The sequence below is a fragment of the Suncus etruscus genome, chromosome 7, assembly GCF_024139225.1.
Source record: "Suncus etruscus isolate mSunEtr1 chromosome 7, mSunEtr1.pri.cur, whole genome shotgun sequence".
NCBI classification, from domain to species: Eukaryota; Metazoa; Chordata; class Mammalia; order Eulipotyphla; family Soricidae; genus Suncus; species Suncus etruscus.
In genome coordinates this window covers 84,005,480-84,027,738 of record NC_064854.1, presented here as the reverse complement: position 1 = coordinate 84,027,738, position 22,259 = coordinate 84,005,480, and the positions used below count along the sequence as shown (strand labels likewise).

At 40.1% G+C, this 22,259-nt stretch overlaps 1 protein-coding gene and 1 non-coding gene across 2 annotated transcripts in view; both read left to right on the top strand.

Moving 5' to 3' along the window:
• FBXO9 (F-box protein 9) overlaps positions 1-22,259 on the top strand; it is a 505,156-nt gene that overhangs the window by 35,301 nt on the left and 447,596 nt on the right. The gene's annotated exons all lie outside the window — the stretch shown is intronic.
• LOC126014966 (small nucleolar RNA U3) lies at positions 2,028-2,231 on the top strand. Its single transcript, XR_007497885.1, has one exon. It is a non-coding gene; the product is annotated as a small nucleolar RNA U3 (small nucleolar RNA).

Below are 22,259 nucleotides of genomic sequence, written 5' to 3'. Positions count from 1 at the left end.
AACTTCACAGAAGTCCTCAGCTTTTACCTGAATCTCATCCCAGCATATTCCTCTTTGCAGGTGCCTAAAACAGGGCTGTGAACCTAGTTGGTGCTGTAGAACATTTGTGGGGAGATTGCCAAATTCTCCATAGGGATCAGGAAAGAAAGAAGAGACAGGGAAGCAATTATAAATATAAAATAAAATCATAGACATTATAGGCAGTTATATACATAAACATATGTGAATAAATAGCTGTGTTTGATGGTGATAGGTGTATTCTGAACATGTTACAAAATATAAAAACAGAGTCATTATATACCCAAAATTAGCACAGAATCCCATGCCAAATCCATCTTAAGTCAAGAGAAATGTGTGCATCACTATGAGGTATACTGTTAGTCGATGTCCACCCTTACATTTTACCACTACTTAGAGACAGTGTTCCTGGGAGGAAATCATTTTGACATTAAATGAATATTAAATAAACATTAAGTGAATGTCCCAGATGTTGACTCACAATAGAAGAAGACCCATTTCACACCAGATGTCATGGACTAGCTCTTGGGGTCTGGTTTGAATTAGAGTACTTCTTTGTGTCCTCTTTTTTTTTGTTTGTTTTTTTTTTGTCTGTTTGTTTTTTGTTTTGTTTTTGGGTCACACCCAGCAGTGCTCAGGGATTACTCCTGGCTGTCTGCTCAGAAATAGCTCCTGGCAGGCACGAGGGACCATATGGGACACCGGGATTCGAACCAACCACCTTTGGTCCTGGATCGGCTGTTTGCAAGGCAAACGCCGCTGTGCTATCTCTCTGGGCCCCCTTTGTGTCCTCTTGAGTAAATACAGAGGTGGCAAAATATGAAGAAAAATGAGAACACACACAATTTTTGTAGAGAATAGCTTTTTAAGTTTAATATCCAGACTAAGGGTTTTTATAAGGTATATTACCAGTCACAAGTATAAAAAGAATGCTCACATTTTGTTTCTCTGCAAAGTATAGAAACTTATCAGGATATATTGTTTGATCTTTAAAATAATACACATGGCTCTTGGTGGTTTGTAACCTTAAAATAGAATACAGTTCAGTTAGGAGCCCAGAGGATAAAAGAAAAGTAAGTTTAACATCTCAAAGTAGTTCCTCTTTAGCCTGGCCCTAGGTGTCATACTGTTGTAAATTAAGAGATTAGCAAGAAGTCAGGTTTACTTAAAAATTTCCTTTACCTAAAGGAACAGGTCTTAGATATCTAGGGGCTATAACAAATGACTAAATTCCTATGGTCTAATTTTGAAAGGGACAAAACTTATATGAAAGGGTATAGAACCTATATCTAGTAAAATCTATACCTAGTAAAATAGCCCAATGCTTTTCTGGCCAAATCTTTTTGGAGTGTAGATTAGTTAGCAGGTATTCAAAGTGTCTAGGAGAGGTCCCTGAAGCAAAGCAATCTTTCTGTTACAATATGCTATGGCATTCAAAGACAGGAGAAAAGAAATTTTATTTGTTGCTGAATTTTCCAGGTAAAGAGAAATTTTATCAAGACTATATTTTTGCCTATAAATATGCACAGCAGAAGGGAAAATGGACCAATTAAATGTGAAGGAAAAATAATGTCTAAGCCATAACATGAATCTTAAAAATATCTCTACGGAATTTCTCCAACTGTACACTCTGTTTCTACAGTGGGTCTTTTGGTGAAATTCTCTTGGAGCATAAGAATAGCAATTTACACCACAGATATGACTTCTGACGGGCCTTCTGTCCGCCCCATAATAGAAATACAGAAATTCCTATTAATGGTGCAGACAACCAGAGACATGCTTTTCTCTTAGGAAGAACCTGGTGTACTCAGTTCTCGGCAGAACAAAACAAGATCTGCAGACACAAGTGAGAAAGAGCATCAAAGAAGTACTTCCACTTAAGTGGAATAAATTAATTAATACTTTAATCTGTCTGCCAAAATGGTTCCCATACTGGCCATCAAGAGCCATCTCCTGAAGGAGATGATCCCCCCCCCCCCCCAAGGTCATGAGGAAGATTATATACGGAAAGGATTATAGGGAGGTTTCAGCTTTCTGATGATCTTTAAAATGATTGGCTCTTTAAAATGATTGGCTCTACACCTGAAGACAAGAGCAGGAGTCAGAGTGTGAAGCCAGCTCTAGGTGTTGCTTCTGCGACTGCCTTTGGCCATTGATGATGGTTCTTCCTTTCCTCTGGAAAGGGTAGAGGGAGAGGATGCAGTGTGAGTGATAAAAAAAATTGATTGGCTCTGGGCCCGGAGAGATAGCACAGTGGTGTTTGCCTTGCAAACAGCCGATTCAGGAACAAAGGTGGTTGGTTCGAATTGTTGGTTCGAATCCCGGTGTCCCATATGGTCCCCCATGCCTGCCAGAAACTATTTCTGAGCAGGACAGCCAGGAGTAACCCCTGAGCATCCCCGGGTGTGGCCCAAAAACCAAAAACCAAACAAAAATATTGATTGGCTCTAAGGTACCATCCTACTTTTCCTTTGTCCTTCCCTGATAAGGCCAGGTAGTTTGGGGTGGGGTATATGGAAATAGGCTTGTGAAGACCAACACCGTGTGGTACTTACAAAATGCCATATCTCCCTGCTCAGAACCTGAGAAGAAACCAGTCATGTGACCTTTACAAAATGGTGTCCCTCCTTGTTCAGACCTCAGGTCTCTACAGTACTCAGCAAAATAGTCTACTCTTTCTAGATCCTTCTATCCTCACCACTGAGTGTGATCAGGCCATACTGCTGTGTGCTACCGCTGCTCTGCAAGTCTTATGGCAATAGGGTTGGTATCTGGCACACTGTTCAATTTTGAGCATCTATGTGGGCTCTGAAAAAGGGACATGATCAGGGGCATGTGCTGACTGGAAAATGAAGGGAACAGGGGAAACAGGTGCCCAGAGTCTGAGGAGATAAGTATTATAGTGAGAAGCTCTAGGAGAACAAAGCAGTTTCAAAAATGTTTGACATGTTCTCTGAAGTTCTTCCCTTTCATTCTCTTCAAATTCTATAACATTCTTGCAAACTATGAGAGATTGGGAGAGTATTAAGCTAGTTCCTATAGAAATGGCAAAATCAGAGTAGTCACCATAATTCCTCCTATTTTGGAAAAGTTTGTTCAAATATGAAATGCCAGAAGAATACAAACTCCCAACTTCCCAGAAATCTAGGAGGAGGTTGATGTACTTGGAAGCTGGCAGATATACTGACAACACCCCTGCTCATTCTTGGAATCAAAAGGAATATAGGGATCGGTTTGGAGTAGAAGGATGAGACCACACAAATGGAATAAAGTTTAATACTTTTTAATATATTTTATTTAAACACCTTGATTACATACATGATTGTGTTTGGGTTTCAGTCATGTAAAGAACACCATCCATCACCAGTGTCCCAAATCTCCCATCTCCCCACCCAAACCCCGCCTGTACTCTAGACAGGCTTTCCATTTCCCTCATATATTCTTATTAGGACAGTTTAAAATGTAATTATTTCTCTAAATAAACTCATCACTCTTTGTGCTGAGCTTCATGAGGTGAGCTGGAACTTCCAACTCTTTTCTCTTTCGTGTCTGAAAGTTATTATTGCAAAAATGTCTTTCATTTTTCTTAAAACCCATATATGAGTGAGACCATTCTGCATTTCTCTCACTCTCTGACTTATTTCACTCAGCATAATAGATTCCATGTACATCCATGTATAGGAAAATTTCATGACTTCATCTCTCCTGACAGCTGCATAATATTCCACTGTGTATATGTACCACAGTTTCTTTAGCCATTTATTTGTTGAAGGGCATCTTGGTTGTTTCCAGATTCTTGCTATGGCAAATATGGTAAATAGTGCTGCGATGAATGTAGGTGTAAGGAAGGGATTTTTGTATTGTATTTTTGTTTTCCTAGGGTATATTCCTAGGAGTTGTATAGTTGGATCGTATGGGAGATCGATTTCCAGTTTTTGGAGGAATCTCCATATCGCTTTCCATAAAGGTTGAACTAGGCAGCATTCACACGAGCAGTGTATAACAGTTCCTTTCTCTCCACATCCCCGCCAACACTGCTTGTTCTCATTCTTTGTGATGTGTGCCAATCTCTGGGGTGTGAGGTGGTACCTCATAGTTGTTTTGATTTGCATCTCCCTGATGATTAGTGATGTGGAACATTTTTTCATGTGTCTTTTGGCCATTTGTATTTCTTCTTTGTCAAAGTGTCTGTCCATTTTTTCTCCCCATTTTTTGATGGGATTAGATTTTTTTTTGTAAAGTTCTGTCAGTGCCTTGTATATTTTGGAGATTAGCCCCTTATCTGATGGGTATTGGGTGAATAGTTTCTCCCACTCAGTGGTTGGCTCTTGTATCCTGGGCGCTATTTTCTTTGAGGTGCAGAAGCGTCTCAGCTTAATATATTCCCATCTGTTAATCTCTGCTTTTACTTGCTTGGAGAGTGCAGTTTCCACCTTGTATATGTCTGTAGTCTCAATGTCCTGGAGTGTTTTGCCTACGTGTTGTTCTATATATATTATGTTTTCGGGTCTGATATCGAGGTCTTTAATCCATTTGGATTTTACCTTCATACATGATGTTAGCTGGGGGTCTAAGTTCAATTTTTTGCAAGTGGCTAGTCAGTTTTGCCAACACCACTTGTTGAAGAGGCTTTCTTTGCTAAATTTAGTATTTCTTGCTCCTTTATCAAAAATTAGGTGATTGTATGTCTGGGGAACATTCTCTGAGTATTAAAGCCTATTACACTGATCTGAGGGTCTGTCTTTATTCCAGTACCATGCTGTTTTAATAACTATTGCTTTGTAGTACAGTTTAAAGATGGGGAAAGTAATTCCATCCATATTCTTTTTCCCAATGATTGCTTTAGCTATTCTAGGGTGTTTATTGTTCCAAATGAATTTCAAAAGTGCCTGATCCACTTCTTTGAAGAATGTCACAGGTATCTTTAGAGGGATCACATTATATATGTACAATGCCTTGCGGAGTATTGTCATTTTGATTATGTTAATCCTGCCAATCCATGAGTAGGGTATGTGTTTCCATTTCCGCGTGTCCTCTCTTATTTCTTGGAGCAGAGTTTTATAGTTTTCTTTGTATAGGTCCTTCACATTTTTAGTCAAGTTGATTCAAGAAGGAAACTGCACTTTCCAAACAAGTAGAAGCAGAGATAAACAGTTGGGAATACATTAAGCTGAGAAGCTTCTGCACCTCAAAATGAATAGTGCCCAGATTATAAGAGCTACCTACTGTGTGAGAGACACTATTCCCCCAATTCCTATCAGATAAGGGGCTAATATCCAAAATATACAGGGCACTGATAGAACTTTACAGGAAAAAATCTAATCCCATCAAAAAATGGGGAGAAGAAATGGACAGACACTTTGCCAAAGAAGAAATACATATGGCCAAAAGGCACATGAAAAAATGCTCCACCTAACTTAGGGAGATGCAAATCAAAACAACTATGAGGTACCACCTCACATCACAGATATTGGCACACATCACAAAAAACGAGAACAGTCAGTGCTGGCTGGGATATGGAGAGAAAGGAACTCTTATCTACTGTTGGTGTGAATGGCGTCTAATCCAACCTTTATGGAAAACGATATGAATATTCCTCCAAAAACTGAAAGTTGAGCTCCCATTTAATCTAGCTAAACCACTCTGAGGGATATACCCTAGGAACTCAAGAATACAATACAAAACTCCCTTCCTCCAACCTATATTCATTGCAGCATTATTTACAATAGCCAGATTCTGGAAAGAACCAAGATGTCCTTCAACAGATGAATGGCTAAAGAAATTGTGGTACATATAAACAATGAAATATTATGCAGCCATTAGGAGAGATGAAGTCATGAAATTTTGCTATACATGGATGTACATGGAATCTATTATGCTGAGTGAAATAGTCAGAAGGAGAGAGATAGGCTCAGAATAGTCTCACTTATCTATGGGTTTTAAGAAAAATAAAAGAAAGGCCTTTTTTTAATATAATTTTTATTTTTATCATAGTGGTTTACATATTGTTGACAATAATATTTTAGTTAAATATTTACATAACATCAGGGGGGATTCCCATCACCAAAATTGTTCTCCCTACTCCTCCGTTTTTGTCCTATTTTCCATATCCTCTTCCTTCACCCCCAGGCTGCTAGAATATGTAGTCCTCTAATGTACCTATCCTACTACATAGTAGTCTTGCATCTGATTGGTCTAGGTGCCTCCCTAATTTCCCCCTCTAACTGGGAGTCAGGCCTAGCTAGTTCAATTTGCGTGGTTTTGTTTGAAGAAGAGAAAAGTAGTAAACTGGGGTATAAGTCTAATACTCCGAAAGTGGACGGAGTCCTTCTAGCGGCTCTTATCATCGATTGGAGGGGTGAAGGAGAAAAAGAAGATGAAACATTCCATCAGTACAAAAAAAAAAAGTGTCCAATATCCAGTGAGGACTCCAACAATAATGGTAAGCACCACACATGCACAAAAAACAAACAGACAAACAAACAAAAAAAACCCGTCATGGTCTTGAGATAAGAAACATGACATAGCCCGTAAAGAAAGAAAAGAAAAGAAGAGAAAAAAATAGGTATAACTGGGGACAACAGCTTCAATAACCACACCCAAACAGAGAAATCAACCAAAAATAGTTAGGTAAGTAAAAATAATAATAATAATAATAATAATAATAATAATAATAATAATAATAAATGAAGGTAAAAAAAATAATATATAAAAAGTAAGCAATGTTTTGTGCTTTTTTTTTTTCCCTCCTGCCCTGGCACAGTAAATATTGGGGTCATACGAAAAGAATTTCACTTGGCCTAAGAGTTATGGGTTTCTCCGTCCTTGGAGTATATTGTCATGGGATCAAGTATAGACTCTGTTCAGGATCATTTACTCCCCCGGTGGTCTTTTGTCATGTTTGGAAGACTTCTGTTCTGTCCTGGGTGGTACAATCAGAAAGGCCTAGGAGGTGTGCGAGGCTTGGGTCACCCCAGCACCCTTCCACCTCCTTCCTCCGGAACTCCAGAGCTTTCCCTGGGCTTGCCCAGGCAAGCTAGTGAGGTGGGTCCTGACTAAGAGCTTAAAGGGTATCCCTTTCAGCTTTCCCCATTTCCCACCTGGCTCTGGAGGAAGGGTTTGGGTGGGGGCTTTGAACTTCAGGACTTCCAGTTCTTGAAGGATCTCTTTCCTTCCTGGCAGCCGGGAATTTTTTCCAGCATGGGGCTTGGAGGACCTCTGCCATGCCAAAGCCATTTTAACCAGGCCTAGGAGGGGTCTGGGACTTGAGTCACCCCAGCACACTTCCACCTCCTTTCTCTGGAACTCCAGGGCTTCCCCTGGGCCATACGCCTTGGGATTCAGTGAGGTGGGTCTCGAGGAGGAACTTAAATGTTACCCCAGGCTTTCCCTATTTCTCACCTGGCTCCAAGAGAGGGTTACGGTGGGGGCTTTGAACTTTCTGGCTTCCAGCTCTTGAAGAATCTCTTTCTTTCCTGCCAGCATGGGAAATGACAGCACAAGAGTCTTGCTTCAGGAAGTCGCAGGCAACTTTCCTTACTAACCCTGTCCGTTTGTGAAACCGCGTGGGGGCGCTAGACAAATATTTGGATATCATTGGGTTTAATCTGTTTGTCATTTTCTCAATGCTGCCCAGAAGCTCATTTTATTCCTTTACTCCCTCACTCCCACCTCCAATTACCCCACATTTAACTTTTTTTTTTTTGTACTAGTGATTTTTGTTTTGGCCATGGTGGATTGCATATCTTTCAGAATAATGTTTTGGTGGGAGTCGGAAGCTTCAGCAGGCAACACGGGGACAACATGGCTCTCTTTGGCCACGCTTAGGGGAAGATGCAGCCTCGGCTACCCCCCACAGCCTTCTCTCTCCTTCCTCTTGGTCCCCAGGTTTACCCCGGCCACCTGCGCAGGGTCCCAGCAAGTGGGTTCCAGCGAGGAGCAGTTTAAAGGAGACCCCAGCCTTCCTGGTTCCTGCAGGGGGCTTGGAGGGGACTGGTTAACTTCTGGCTTCCAGCAATTAGGAAGCAAACATCTCTTGGGGAGTCGGAAGCTTCAGCAGGCAACACGGGGACAACAAGGCTCCATGCCCTCTTCACTCTTTATGAAGCAGATTAATCCTCTTATATAGTGACAATTTTCCCACTGTTTTTTGTTTGTTTGTTTTCTTTTTCCTCTTTGAAATTTGTTTTATAAGCAATACTAGTAGAAGAGTATCTCTGTGTAGAATTCATGTTTGAAACAAGTTACGGGGAATGTTGGACTTGATTCGTCGGCCCCCAGATGCACCAACAATATCTTGTGGCATTGTTTCTCCTTTAAATAGGCACATTAAAATGGAAAAATAATACGTATGCTAAAAATTCTTATTTAATAGAGATAGGAACACAAATTTGGGGAATACAGTTAGACCTTATACCCTGAACATTAGCATAATGATTTGGCTTAGGCCTCAGAAGAATGGGCACTGCCCATACACCCCTGAACAATGGATCTATGGAAACAACCACAATAGTCTAAAACATTACCAGGATGCAAACGTCTACCATGGAAGACCTCCCACTGCTCTGGCATTGACTTACTCCAAAGAGTGCTCTCAACACCCAGATGACTCAGCAACAACCTGCTTGCAGGGCAGATCGCTCCTCATCTAATGGTATGATGAAACTAGAAGATGCTCCACATCAGCCTGACTTTGATGAAAGAAATACATAGAATCCAGAATCGTTAAATATAAGAACCTGATAAGTTTCACCAGGATCACAGAGAATGACTCAGGTTTGACAGACTGGTATGCCTGGAGCCCAGAGTCGGTCTTATGCCAATAAACTTTTGGGGTGAGGCCTTCTTGTAATCAGGCCAAGGATTTTTTTTCCTGTTTTCCCCACATTTTTCTGGGCCTATGTAAACAACGTTGCTTGCCACTCTCACACCTTTACTATTATATATTTTTAATACTTATCCTTTAAGAAAATAAAACAGTTTACTGAACTTAAAAACAAATAACTGTAGTAGAAGGCCTGTCTTGAATACAGGCAGGGGATAGGAAGGGGGAGGGGAGTATTGGGAGGAGGCAATGTTACACTAGTGAGGGATGTTCTGTTTGTGACTGTAACCCAACTATAATCATGTTTGTAATCATGGTGCTTAAATAAAAAGGACTTTAAAAAAAGACATTTTTGTAACAATCCTCAGAGACAAAGAGAGGAGGGCTGGAAGGTCCAGCTCACTTCATGAAGCCCAGCACAAAGAGTGGTGAGTGCAGTTAGAGAAATAACTACACTGAGAAATATCATAACCATGTGAATGAATGAAGGAAGTGGGTACCCACATTACCTATATGGTACTGGATGAACATTAGGTATCCACACTTTACATGCTGGGTACAATTCTGAGCCAGGTTGGGTCCTCTCAAAGACTCTTTTTTCTGAAGGGACAATGCTGTCCTGGTATACTTTTCCTCTCCCTATTTTCACATGCCAATAGCCCCCATAATCCTTTCATTACCTTCCATGAAATAGAATGTACCCTCACCACCATCCTGACAACTATCCCCACACACCATTATCACCAACTCCTTTTTATTTCTACCAACAGCTTCCCCCACCCAGCCTACTCTCACTTCCAATTATTACTCCCCCTACCATCCTCAATATTGGCTTCCAAAATGCTCTTTGGCTGCAGAAAAGCTCTCTACTTCTTTGATTGTAACTTGAGTGAAGGGCCTGAGCTTGTTTCAGGGCTACAATTATCTGTTCTTCCTCTCACTATGTCCTTATCACTGCAGCTACCACAGTTGATAAAAAAATATTATCATCCCCTTAAGGGCTATAATTCGGCATTCATAACACTACGAAGCCCGTAAGGCAAGAACCATGGCAGCTGTAGATCGTTAGCTCTGCACTCAGTGTCAAACATGTGGCTCCAACTGCAGCCCCAAACCCTCTACATTTTAATTATCAGGCGACTCAGACTGATCTGGAGACATCAGTCAGGTTCATCGCCTTCACTGGACATATCAGAAGACAAAAACACCAGGTTGTGGTCACAGAAAGAATTTCAAGAAGTAGGTGTTTCTTAGGGCAGTACTGCTGACATATTGAAGCAACAAGTACTCACCTAGAGAGAATGTTTCCACTCCTACAGGAGGTGAGAGAGCTTCCAGCAGCAGTTACTACATGACCACACAGGAATAAACAAGCCCTAGTCATGTATTTCTTCCAGAACACAGCAAATACTGGTAACCCTGGCAGATTTATACCAGCTTTAGAGGGAGGACAGGGTTAGGACCAAGATACAGTGGCTTCATTTGTGCTTGAGCTAATTGATATTCTAAGAAGTAGTTCCATGTGCTGAGAGAATTTAGAGCCAGTTTGTTGACTGAAGTTGATACCTGAGGTTTGTGGGAGGGAGAATAGACAAGAAAAGAAGAAATTAAAAGCCTCTCACAGGCTCAAATGGGGGATTACTTGGCAGTCAGAAAAAATTCCTATAACCATTTGTGTGAAATCACCCCACATTGTGAAATTACCCCACACATCATATTTCCTTGGCTTCTCAACTCGTGGTCTCTCTGCGAGTGCCATGCCAAAACCAAAACCCTTTATTTTCCAACTAGGAAGGATAGGTCAAGTGAGTCTCAAGTGGAGTTTTACATCTCACGGGGATAAATGAAAAGGAAGAGAAAATTAAAATAATACCTTTGTGTTTTGGGTAAAGGCTTGGTGTAAACTAACACATTTGCTCCCTAAATATCTTTTATCAGGAAAGTAACATGACTAAAGATTGGTTTCCATTGAAGGCAATAATTCACCTTTAAAAATTCTCACCAGGAGTCAAAATCATAGTATAGTGGTTTGTGTGTTTGCCTTGCATGTAGCTAGCCTAGATTATATCACTGGCATCCCATACCGTTGCCTGAGCACTGTTATGAGTGGTTCCTGAGTGCAGATCCATGACTAAGTCCTCAGCAACACCAGGGTGGCCCCCAAATCAAAATTTAATTAGTAAAATAAAATAAAATTCTCACCAGAGCTGCCCAAAGGTAAGGCCCCTATGTTCACAATTCTGTTCTTCAGTTTGAGCCATAGCATCTAAATGAGCACTTTTTCAATGAAGGCTACAGGGCAGGGTCAAATCCCCTGCCTCAAATTCCTTGGATGCCTTGCTAAAAATTACATTTTATGGTAAATTACAAGGGGCAAAATTACATGGAGAAACCCAGCAACCTCTATTTTAGTGAGTTTTGACCAAAAAAGTTTCCTAGGCATTACCAAAACATGATCATCAGGATCCCTTCCAGGATTCAGAGAGGATATAAAGCTTTATAGCGATGTCCATGGAAGTACTTTTAAAAACTGTCCATGAAAAAAATTGTCCATGGACAAAGACAAGTAGAGCTGCAGGAACTTCCAAGAGAATAATAAAAAGATGGCCCAGATCCTAGAGTAGATCTGATAAAAATAGGAAAGCAGGAGCAAGAGTGATAGCACAGTTGCAGGGCATTTGTTTTGCATGTGGCTGACCCAGGATGGATCTCGGTTTCATGCCCAGCATCCCATATGGTCCCCCAAGCCAGGAGCAATTTCTAATTTCTGAGCACATAGCCAGGAGTTACCCCTGAGCATCAACAGGTGTGGCCCAAAAACAAAACAAAACAAAACAAAACAAAAAAGCAGAGCAATAATGCACTTCAACAAGGCCTAGCACTCAGCCTCTTTCCTGTTATACTGAGCTAAGTGGTTACCACCAGACAAGCATACCCAGAGAGATGAGTTCTAGGTTATTTTTAAAATTCCTTAGCATATCTAAAACAAATTCAAAACAAGACTTTTCAGAAGGCAGAGTCATCCACTTGGACTGCAGTTCATGGGTGAGCAGCCATGTCATTATAGAGGCAGGTAAACAGTGTGCTCACTACAGCCTGTTCTATAAAGATGGAGAGGCCATGCTCCTATCAGGTAGGACATAACTCAAGATTGAGGATGAGAAAAGATTTCACAATAATCTCCATAACAGTGCAGGAGTTCAAAGATGCATATTGTCTGCCAGGGATTAACCCATCCATAAAAAGTAATAATGAGACTCCTTTATGCCACCCACTCTTTCTACTGCTCTCAGGACCCACACCCTTCTGGTCACATAAATTTGTCATCAGTATCTGTGTGTTTTTTTCCATGCTCCTCAGTTCAGCTTGGCTTCATTATAAAGCCCCTAACCACACACCTCTGCAACAATCATCTTCTATCTTGTATTTTGAGGTGACAAAGCCATTGGGCCAGGAATGGCTGAAAAGCTTGTGGATAGAACAAGTTAAACAAACCCCAGAATTTAGAGATGATTACAGCTACATTTCTTCACTGTACTACACTCAGGCCAGTATCACTACTACAGTCTCAAGCTGAATGGACTGCACCTACTGCATTCTGAGCAAATCCCAAACAGCATGTCACCTGGCCAGAGCAGAGAAAATGCCAGTCTCTAACTTTTGTTATTTAACAAAGCAGTTAGTATTAAGACTTATCTGGGCTAAGCACAGCCCTATTGTAAAGCAGATTCGCCTCTCATTAATAAATAGAAGCAAGAGATCTTTCCAGTGTAGAAGCAAGGTTGAATGAATACTAAGACATTCAGAATTTTGACTTAAGTCAAACTATGGAAGATAGACCATCTTCTGTATTCTGGTAGATATTGGGCAGTTATTGGTTCTGTGAAATAAAAAAAATTCAGTGGGGGGCAGCGAGATAGCACAGTGGTAAGGCATTTGTTTTGCATGCAGCCAATCCAGGACAGATGTGGTTCAAATCCCAGCATCCCATATGGCCCCCATGCCAGCCAGGAGTAATTCCTGAGTGTAGAGCCAGGGGTAACCCCCGAGTGCCACCAGGTGTAGCCCCCCCCCCAAAAAAACCAGAAAAACAAAAAAAAACACAAGTCAGTGGGCACTACCCACATTCTATCATGAACCATAAAATTAGCTGGAGGACTTTGCTAAGAACTGTCCCAGGAAAGCAATAGCAAGGCATATGGCCTGATATAGGGAGAAAGGAGCTCTTACTCACTGCTGGTGGGAATGCCATCTAGTCCAACCTTTGTGGAAAGTGATATGGAGATTTCTCCAAAAGCTGGAAGTTGAGCTCCCATATGATCCAGCTATACCACTCCTAAGGATATATCCTAGGAACACAAAATACAATACAAAAATTCCTTTCTCACACCTATATTAATTGCAGCATTGTTTACAATAGCCAGACTCTGGAAACAGCCTAGATGTCCCTCAATAGATGAATGGCTAAAGATACTATGGTACATATATACAATTGAAGATTATGCAGTTGTCAGAAGAAATAAAGTCATGAAATTTTTCTATATATGGATGTATATGGAATCTATTATGCTGAGTGAAATAAGTCAGAGGGAGAGAGATAAACACAGAATGGTCTCACTCATCTATGAGTTTTGAGAAAAATAAAAACTATTTGTGTAATGATTCTCAGAGACAAAATAGAGGACTGTAGGGTCCAGCTCCCAATATGAAGCTCACCACAGGGATTATTTGGTGCAGTCACAGAAATAATTACACTGAGAACAATCATAACAAAATGTGACTGAATGAGGGAAGTAGAAAGCCTGTCTAGAGTACAGGCTGGTGTGGGTTGGGGAGGAAGGACACTTGGGATATTGGTGATGGGAATGTTGCACTGGTGAAGGTTTTATATATATACATATACATACATACATACATATATATACATACATATATATACATACATACATATATATACATATATATACATACATATATATACATACATACATACATATATACATATATATATATATATAAAGGAGGGCATTAGAGCTGAAAAACCTTGGTTACCTTTCCATGAGGCACTCAGGAAAAATGGAGACATAGCATAAATAGTACTTAAGACATTTTTTTTTTGTTTGTTTTTGGGTCACACCCGATGACGCTCAGGGGTTACTCCTGGCTATGCGCTCAGAAGTCCCTCCTGGCTTGGGGGACCATATGGGATGCCGGGGGATCGAACCGCAGTACATCCAAGGCTCGCACAGGCAAGGCAGGCACCTTACCTCTAGCGCCACCGCCCGGCCCCTACTTAAGACATATTTTAAACTAACATCCTAAGAACTTTTCTTTGAACCTCTCTTAAAGACCACTCAGATTTATATAAACACACCTTCTTATGAACATTTGTGTAAATTCAAGTATTCTTAATTTTAGTCTTAAGAATATCAACCAGGCCACTGAACTCCGCTGGATCTCAGATGCCAGCACCCTTCTGCTTCTCTACTCTGCTGTCCTGCATTTTCGGCCTGATTTCATCCTGGATGTGGCTCATCGGCCAGCCTGCCTTCCTGTGAGCCTTCCGGGGAATCTGCCTTCCCGTGAGCCTTTCGTGGAGGTGAGTCGACACGCCCAGAAAGGGAGGAGCCACTGAACTCCGCTGGATCTCAGATGCCAGCACCCTTCTGCCTCTCTACTCTGCTGTCCTGCATTTTCAGCCTGATTTTATCCTGGGTGCAGCTCATCAGCCAGATGCCTTCCTGTGAGCCTTCCGGGGAGCCTGCCTTCCCGTGAGCCTTCCGTGGAGGTGAGTCGACATGCCCAGAAAGGGAGGAGCCACTGAACTCCGCTGGATCTCAGATGCCAGCACCCTTCTGCCTCTCTACTCTGCTGTCCTGCATTTTCGGCCTGATTTCATCCTGGGTGCAGCTCATCTGCCAGCCTGCCTTCCCGTGAGCCTTTCGTGGAGGTGAGTCCACACACCCAGAAAGGGAGGAGCCAGAGGAGCATGGTTGCTCCGCTCCCCTTTGCAACGGTGCACATCATTTAGCTGATGGATACAACCACAACACGTAGAAAAACCCGCAATACTAGTGTGACAATGGGGAAACAACTCGGGCCAGTGCCAGACATAGAGAATGAAGATGGCAACTCTGATGACTTGAGCCTGACCAACCACCTAGTCAGTCTCTCAGATAAGGAGTTTAGAGTTGCAATATGGAAGATGTTCAAAGAACTCAAACAAAGTATAGAAGAGAACACTAATAAGAATCAGGAGAATATGAAGATAGAAATGAGAAAACTCCAAACTGAAATTTCAGATCAAATAACAGGTCTGAAAAACTCAGTAGATGAATTGAAAAAAAACATGGTTGAGATTTCCCACAGGTTAACAGCAGCTGAGGATAGAATCAGTACACTGGAAGATGAGATGCATAACAATTCCATACAGCAGAAGAAATTGAAAAAAAGCCTCAAAGCAAATAATCAAACAATGGAAAAATTACTCAAAGAATGGGAACAGATGAAAATAGAAGTCTATGATAAGCTCAACAGAAACAACTTAAGAATCATTGGAGTCCCAGAGACTCAGGAAGAAAATCTCCAGGAAGAATCAACAGTCAAGAACATCATTAAAGAGAAACTATCAGAGCTAATGAATACATGTGATCAAATCCTGCATGCCCGAAGAGTGCCAACTAAAAGAGACCCCAGAGAAAACACCCCAAGACACATCCTAGTCACAATGACGAATCCCATAGATAGAGACAGAATTCTAAAAGCAGCAAGATCGAAAAGAGAAATTACATTCAAGGGAACATCCTTGAGATTTACTGCAGACCTGTCACCAGAAACACTCAAGGCCAGAAGGCAGTGGTGGGACATAGTGACAAAACTCAATGAAATAAATGCTTCGCCTAGAATACTGCACCCAGCAAAACTCACTTTCAGGTTTGAAGGAACAATACATAGTTTCACAGACAAACAACAGCTCAAAAACTTCACAGACTCAAAACCATTCTTAAAAGAAAAACTGAACAGCATACTTTAAGACAAGGCTTACCAACAGACACACCAAACTTTAATACAAAGATGTCACTAACTCCCAGGACAATTCTTTCTCTCAATGTCAATGGAGTAAATGCACCAGTTAAGAGACACAGAGTGGCTAAATAGATCAAAAAACTCAATCCAACCTTCTGCTGCCTACAAGAAACGCACCTGAATAGTCAGAACAAACATAGACTCAAAATAAAAGAGTGGAGGAAAATCATCCAAGCAAACAACACCCATAAAAAAGCAGGAGTGCCCATACTAATATCAGATGATGCAAACTTTATACTTAGGAAAGTAGTAAGGGACAAAGATGGACATTTTGTATTAATCAAGGGATATGTACAGCAGGAAGAAATCACCCTCCTAAACATATATGCACCGAATGAGGGGCCAGCAAAATATTTAATACAACTGTTGACAAATCTGAAAAATAATATCAATAACAACACAATAACACGGCATTGTCAACACTAGACAGGTCAACCAGACTGAAACCCAACAAGAATATACTAGACCTGAGGAGAGAAATGGAAGAAAGAGGCCTAGTAGATATATACAGGACACTCCACCCCCAGAAGCCTGGATACACATTTTTCTCTAATGTACATGGGACATTCTCCAGAATAGGCCACATGTTAGCACATAAAACATACCTCTATAATATCAAGAGGATAGAAATTTTGCATGCTGTCTTTGCTGACCACAAACCCTGAAATTATATATGAACTACAAAGGGACACAGAAGAAAAATTTTAACACCTGGAAGTTAAATAGCCTCATACTGAATAATCAGTGGGTCCGAGATGAAATCAAAGAGGAAATCAAAATCTTCCTGAAAACAAATGACAATGGAGACACAAACTATCAGAACCTATGGGACACAGCAAAAGCAGTACTGAGAGGAAAATTTACTGCTTTGCAAGCACACATCAGGAAAGAAGAAGGGTCATACCTGAATAGCTTAACGACACAGCTCATAGAATTAGAAAGTGCTCAACAAAAGGATACAAAAATAGGGAGGCAGAAGGAAATAACAAAGCTGAGAGCAGAAATCAATGAAGTGGAAACCCAAAAAACCATCCAAAAGATCAAGGAAAGAAGAAGTTGGTTCTTTGAAAAAAATAAACAAGATTGATAGACCACTGGCAAAACTAACAAAGAAAGAAAGAGAGAGAAACTTGATAACTCGTATTAGGAATGAAAAAGGAGAGATCACTACTGATATGGTAGAGATTCAAAGGGTAATCAGAAACTACTTTGAGAAACTCTATGCCACTAAAAATAAAAACCTGGAAGAAATGGATAAATTCTTGGAATCTTACAATCTTCCAGGATTGAATGAAGAGGATGTAGCATATCTAAACACACCCATTACTATTGAGAAAATTAAGAAAGTAATCAAATGTCTGCCCAAAAACAAAAGCCCAGGCCCAGAAGGATTTACTAATGAATTCTTTCAAACCTTTCAAGAAGAACTACTACCAATCCTGGCAAGACTCTTTCATGAAATTGAAAAAACAGCAAAACTTCCAAATAGCTTTTATGAAGCCAACATCACCTTGATACCTAAACAAGACAGAGATGCTACGAAAAAAGAAAATTCAGACCAATATCGCTGATGAATGCAGATGCAAAGATCCTCAACAAAATCCTGGCAAATAGGATTCAATGCCTCATTAAGAAGATCATCCACTACGATCAAGTAGGTTTCATTCCAGGAATGGAAGGCTGGTTTAACATCCGTAAATCTATCAACATAATACACAACATCAACAGCAAGAAAAATAAAAATCACATGATCATATCAATCGACGCGGAGAAAGCATTTGACAAGGTCCAACACCCATTCTTGATCAAAACTCTCAGCAAGATGGGAATGGAAGGAACCTTTCTCAATATAGTTAAGGCCATCTACCACAAGCCAGAGGCAAATATTGTCCTCAATGGAGAAAAACTGAAAGCCTTTCCTCTAAATTCTGGCACAAGACAAGGCTGTCCTCTCTCACCACTCCTATTCAACATAGCACTGGAAGTACTAGCTATAGCGATTAGGCAAGAAAAAGATATCAAGGGAATCCAGATAGGAAAGGAAGAAGTCAAGCTCTCACTGTTTGCAGATGACATGATACTCTACTTAGAAAACCCTAAAGACTCTACCAAAAAGCTTCTAGAAACAATAGACTCATATAGCAAGGTGGCAGGCTACAAAATTAACACACAAAAATCAATGGCCTTTCTATACACCAATACTAATAAGGAAGAAATGGACATTAAGAAAACAACCCCATTCACTATTGTGTCACACAAACTCAAATATCTTGGAATCAACTTGACTAAAAATGTGAAGGACCTATACAAAGAAAACTATGAAACTCTGCTCCAAGAAATAAGAGAGGACACGCGGAAATGGAAGCACACCCCCTGCTCATGGATTGGCAGAATTAACATCATTAAAATGGCAATACTCCCCAAAGCACTGTACAGATTTAATGCGATCCCCCTAAAGATACCCATGACATTCTTCAAAGAAGTGGATCAGGCACTTTTGAAATTCATTTGGAGCAATAAACACCCTCGAATAGCTAAAGCAATCATTGGTAAAAAGAATATGGGAGGAATTACTTTCCCCAACTTTAAACTTTACTACAAAGGAATAGTTATCAAAACAGCATGGTATTGGAATAAGGACAGGCACTCAGATCAGTGGAATAAGCTTGAATACTCAGAGAATGTTCCCCAGACATACAATCACCTAATTTTTGATAAAGGAGCAAAAAATCCTAAATGGAACAAAGAAAGCCTCTTCAACAAGTGGTGTAGGCATAACTGGATAGCCACTTGCAAAAAATTGAACTTAGACCCCCAGCTAACATCATATACGAAGGTAAAATCCAAATGGATTAAAGACCTCGATATCAGACCCAAAACCATAAGATATATAGAACAACACGTAGGTAAAAGACTCCAGGACATTGAGACTAAAGGCATCTTCAAGGAAGAAACTGCACTCTCCAAGCAAATGAAAGCAGAAATTAACAGATGGGAATATATTAAGCTGAGAAGCTTCTGCACCTCAAAGGAAATAGTGCCCAAGATACAAGAGCCACCCACTGAGTGGGAGAAACTATTCACCCAATACCCATCAGATAAGGGGCTAATCTCCAAAATATACAAGTCACTGACAGAACTTTACAAGAAAAAAGCATCTAATCCCACCAAAAAATGGGGAGAAGAAATGAACAGACACTTTGACAAAGAAGAAATACAAATGGCCAAAAGACACATGAAAAAATGCTCCACATCACTAATCATCCGGGAAATGCAAATCAAAACAACTATGAGATACCACCTCACACCACAGAGATTGGCACACATCACAAAGAATGAGAATAAACAGTGTTGGCGGGGATGTGGGGAGAAAGAAACTCTTATCCACTGCTGGTGGGAATGCCATCTAGTTCAACCTTTATGGAAAGCAATATGGAGATTCCTCCAAAAACTGGAAATCGAGCTCCCATACGATCCAGCTATACCACTCCTAGGAATATACCCTAGGAACACAAAAATACAATACAAAAACCCCTTCCTTACACCTATATTCATTGCAGCACTATTTACTATATCAAGACACTGGAAACAACAAAGATGCCCTTCAGCAGACGAATGGCTAAAGAAAGTGTGGTACATATACACAATGGAATATTATGCAGCTGTCAGGAGAGATGAAGTCATGAAATTTTCCTATACATGGATGTACACGGAATCTATTATGCTGAGTGAAATAAGTCAGAGAGAGAGAGAGAAAAACGCAGAATGGTCTCACTCATCTATGGGTTTTAAGAAAAATGAAAGACATTCTTGCAATAATAATTTTCAGACACAAAAGAGAAAAGAGCTGGAAGTTCCAGCTCACCTCAGGAAGCTCACCACAAAGAGTGATGAGTTTAGTTAGATAAATAACTACATTTTGAACTGTCCTAATAATGAGAATGTATGAGGGAAATGGAGAGCCTGTTTAGAGTACAGGCGGGGGTCGGGTGGGGAGGAGGGAGACTTGGGACAATGGTGATGGGAATGTTGCACTGGTGATGGGTGGTGTTCTTTATATGACTGAAACCCAAACACAATCATGTATGTAATCAAGGTGTTTAAAAAAAAAAAAGAATATCAACCACTCTCAAATCTAGCTTTGCTATTATCCTAAGTGTAGTCATCTCAAGGGTTAATATTTCAGGCCCCAGCTCAGAATGCATAAACCGGAATAAGACCAAAACAACAAAAATACCAGTTTCTTTATGCAAAAACCAAGATTGCTAACTTCAGAAGACTGACCCTGACAAAGATGACTAGGCAGAACTTATCCTGCGACCAATAAGAAAGACCCTAGCCTAGGCCTCAGCCTAGGATTTGTACAATAACCAAGAGCTCTAATTCCAGAGGCTCAACTTTGACAACTGTGTCAGAGCAGATCTTCTGGAAACATAATGAAGGACTCTATCCTAGGCTCGTCCTAGGATCTCTGCAAAAACCAAGATCACCAGTTACAGAAGACTGATTACAACAACAGTGATGGAACAGAACTGCTAAAACTGTAAAGAAAAACGCTATGCTATGACTTTAGCAAATACCAAGATCTCTAGTTAGAGGCCTGATTCTATCAGGCATAACTGAGCTGAAAGTCTCTTGGCACCAAAAAAATTTCTTGGGGGTGTGAAAAGAAGCCTTTTTGTATGAAGCCCCTAATTATTCCAATGACAGAATGCTTCAAGGGTGGAGAAACCCTGTATCTTTTATGTCAAGAAAATTCCCTTTCTAATTTTCCCAATATTTACTGTGCCTATGCAAACAAAACAAAACAAAACAAAACAAAAACAAAAACACAACCTTGCCACACTAGCCCTCCTTCCTTTTTTTTCTTTTCTTTTTCTTTATTTTCTTTCTTTTCTTTCTCTTTCTTTCTTTCTTTCTTTTTCTTTCTTCTTTCTTTCTTTTCTTCTTTCTTTTTTCTTTCTTTTTCCTTCCTTCCTTCCTTCCTTCCTTCCTTCCTTCCTTCCTTCCTTCCTTCCTTCCTTCTTTCTTTCTTTCTTTCTTTCTTTCTTTCTTTCTTTCTTTCTTTCTTTCTTTCTTCTTTCTTTCTTTCTTTCTTTCTTTCTTTCTTTCTTTCTTTCTTTCTTTCTTTCTTTCTTTCTTTCTTTCTTTCTTCCTCTCTCTTTTTTTCCTTTCTTTTGGTCTCTTGGTTATTGTTTGGTTGCTGTATTTGTTGCTATAGTGTTTTTTTGTAGTTGCAGGTTTTGGACTTTTATTTGATTTTTGTTTCTTTTTGTGTTTTATCTATTTGGTTGTTGTTGATTTTTGGGGTTTCGTTGGCTTTTGTTGGTTTATTTTTTTTGCCTTTTGTTATGATTTTCTTTATTTTTTCCCTTTCTTCTTTTTAAATTGATATATATATAACCTGTAGACAAGCTCATCCCAGTTTTTTTTTTGTTGGTTTTGTTTTTTATATTTTGATTTTTGGTTTTGGTTTTTCTTTTTTCATTTTCTTCTCTTTTTAAACAGAACCACATAAACAATTATCTTGTTCTACCTAATAAACTGGGGGGAAAATGGATGGTACCAAAGTCAGTCATATGAATGTTGAGTAGAAATTTAAAACAAGATCAAATTTAAACAACAAACCCCAAAGCAATGACAACATAATCAAGACCCAACCGTCAACAAGCTATACACTTAGGGGACCAGTTAGACTAGCAGTCTGGGGAGAAAGGGAGGGGGATGCTGGAAACAGGGTTGGAATGAGGACAACACTGGTGGGGGGAATACACCTAATTCAATGTCACTATGTGTTGCCCCATTTGTGGGGTCCCATTTACTCCTTTGTTGGTTGTTTATGTATCTTCACAGAGCACCCAGAATGAGAAATTGATTCCCAACCCCTTGTTCCCTTTGGGGGAGATCTTGGTAATATTTATCCGCAGCATAAGCATTAAGAGGTAAAAGTTTGGGCGAAGAGAGTCCTTTGTCAACCTGCTGCTAGCTCCAAAACATATCTTGAGCCAGCCAGCAAATTCTGGCAAAAGACCCTGAATACCTCGCTCCCAAACTATTTATTCAGCTCTCAACAGCGCCTCCACCTGAAAGGTCAAGGTGGGACAATAGGCAAAGAATAATCTTATGGAAATATTTTCATATACAATAATTCCCCCCTTTTTAGTAAAGAAACAATAATAATGTACAGAAGTAAGTAATATTTTCTATGAGTATAAATATAACAACTAAGCAATAAGAAAAGAGTGGCTGTTTGCATAAGCGCATCACAGGGAAAAGTAAAGAAAAACTTCTAACCTAAACACAGGGTGTCCAAAACCAGAAACATGTGTCA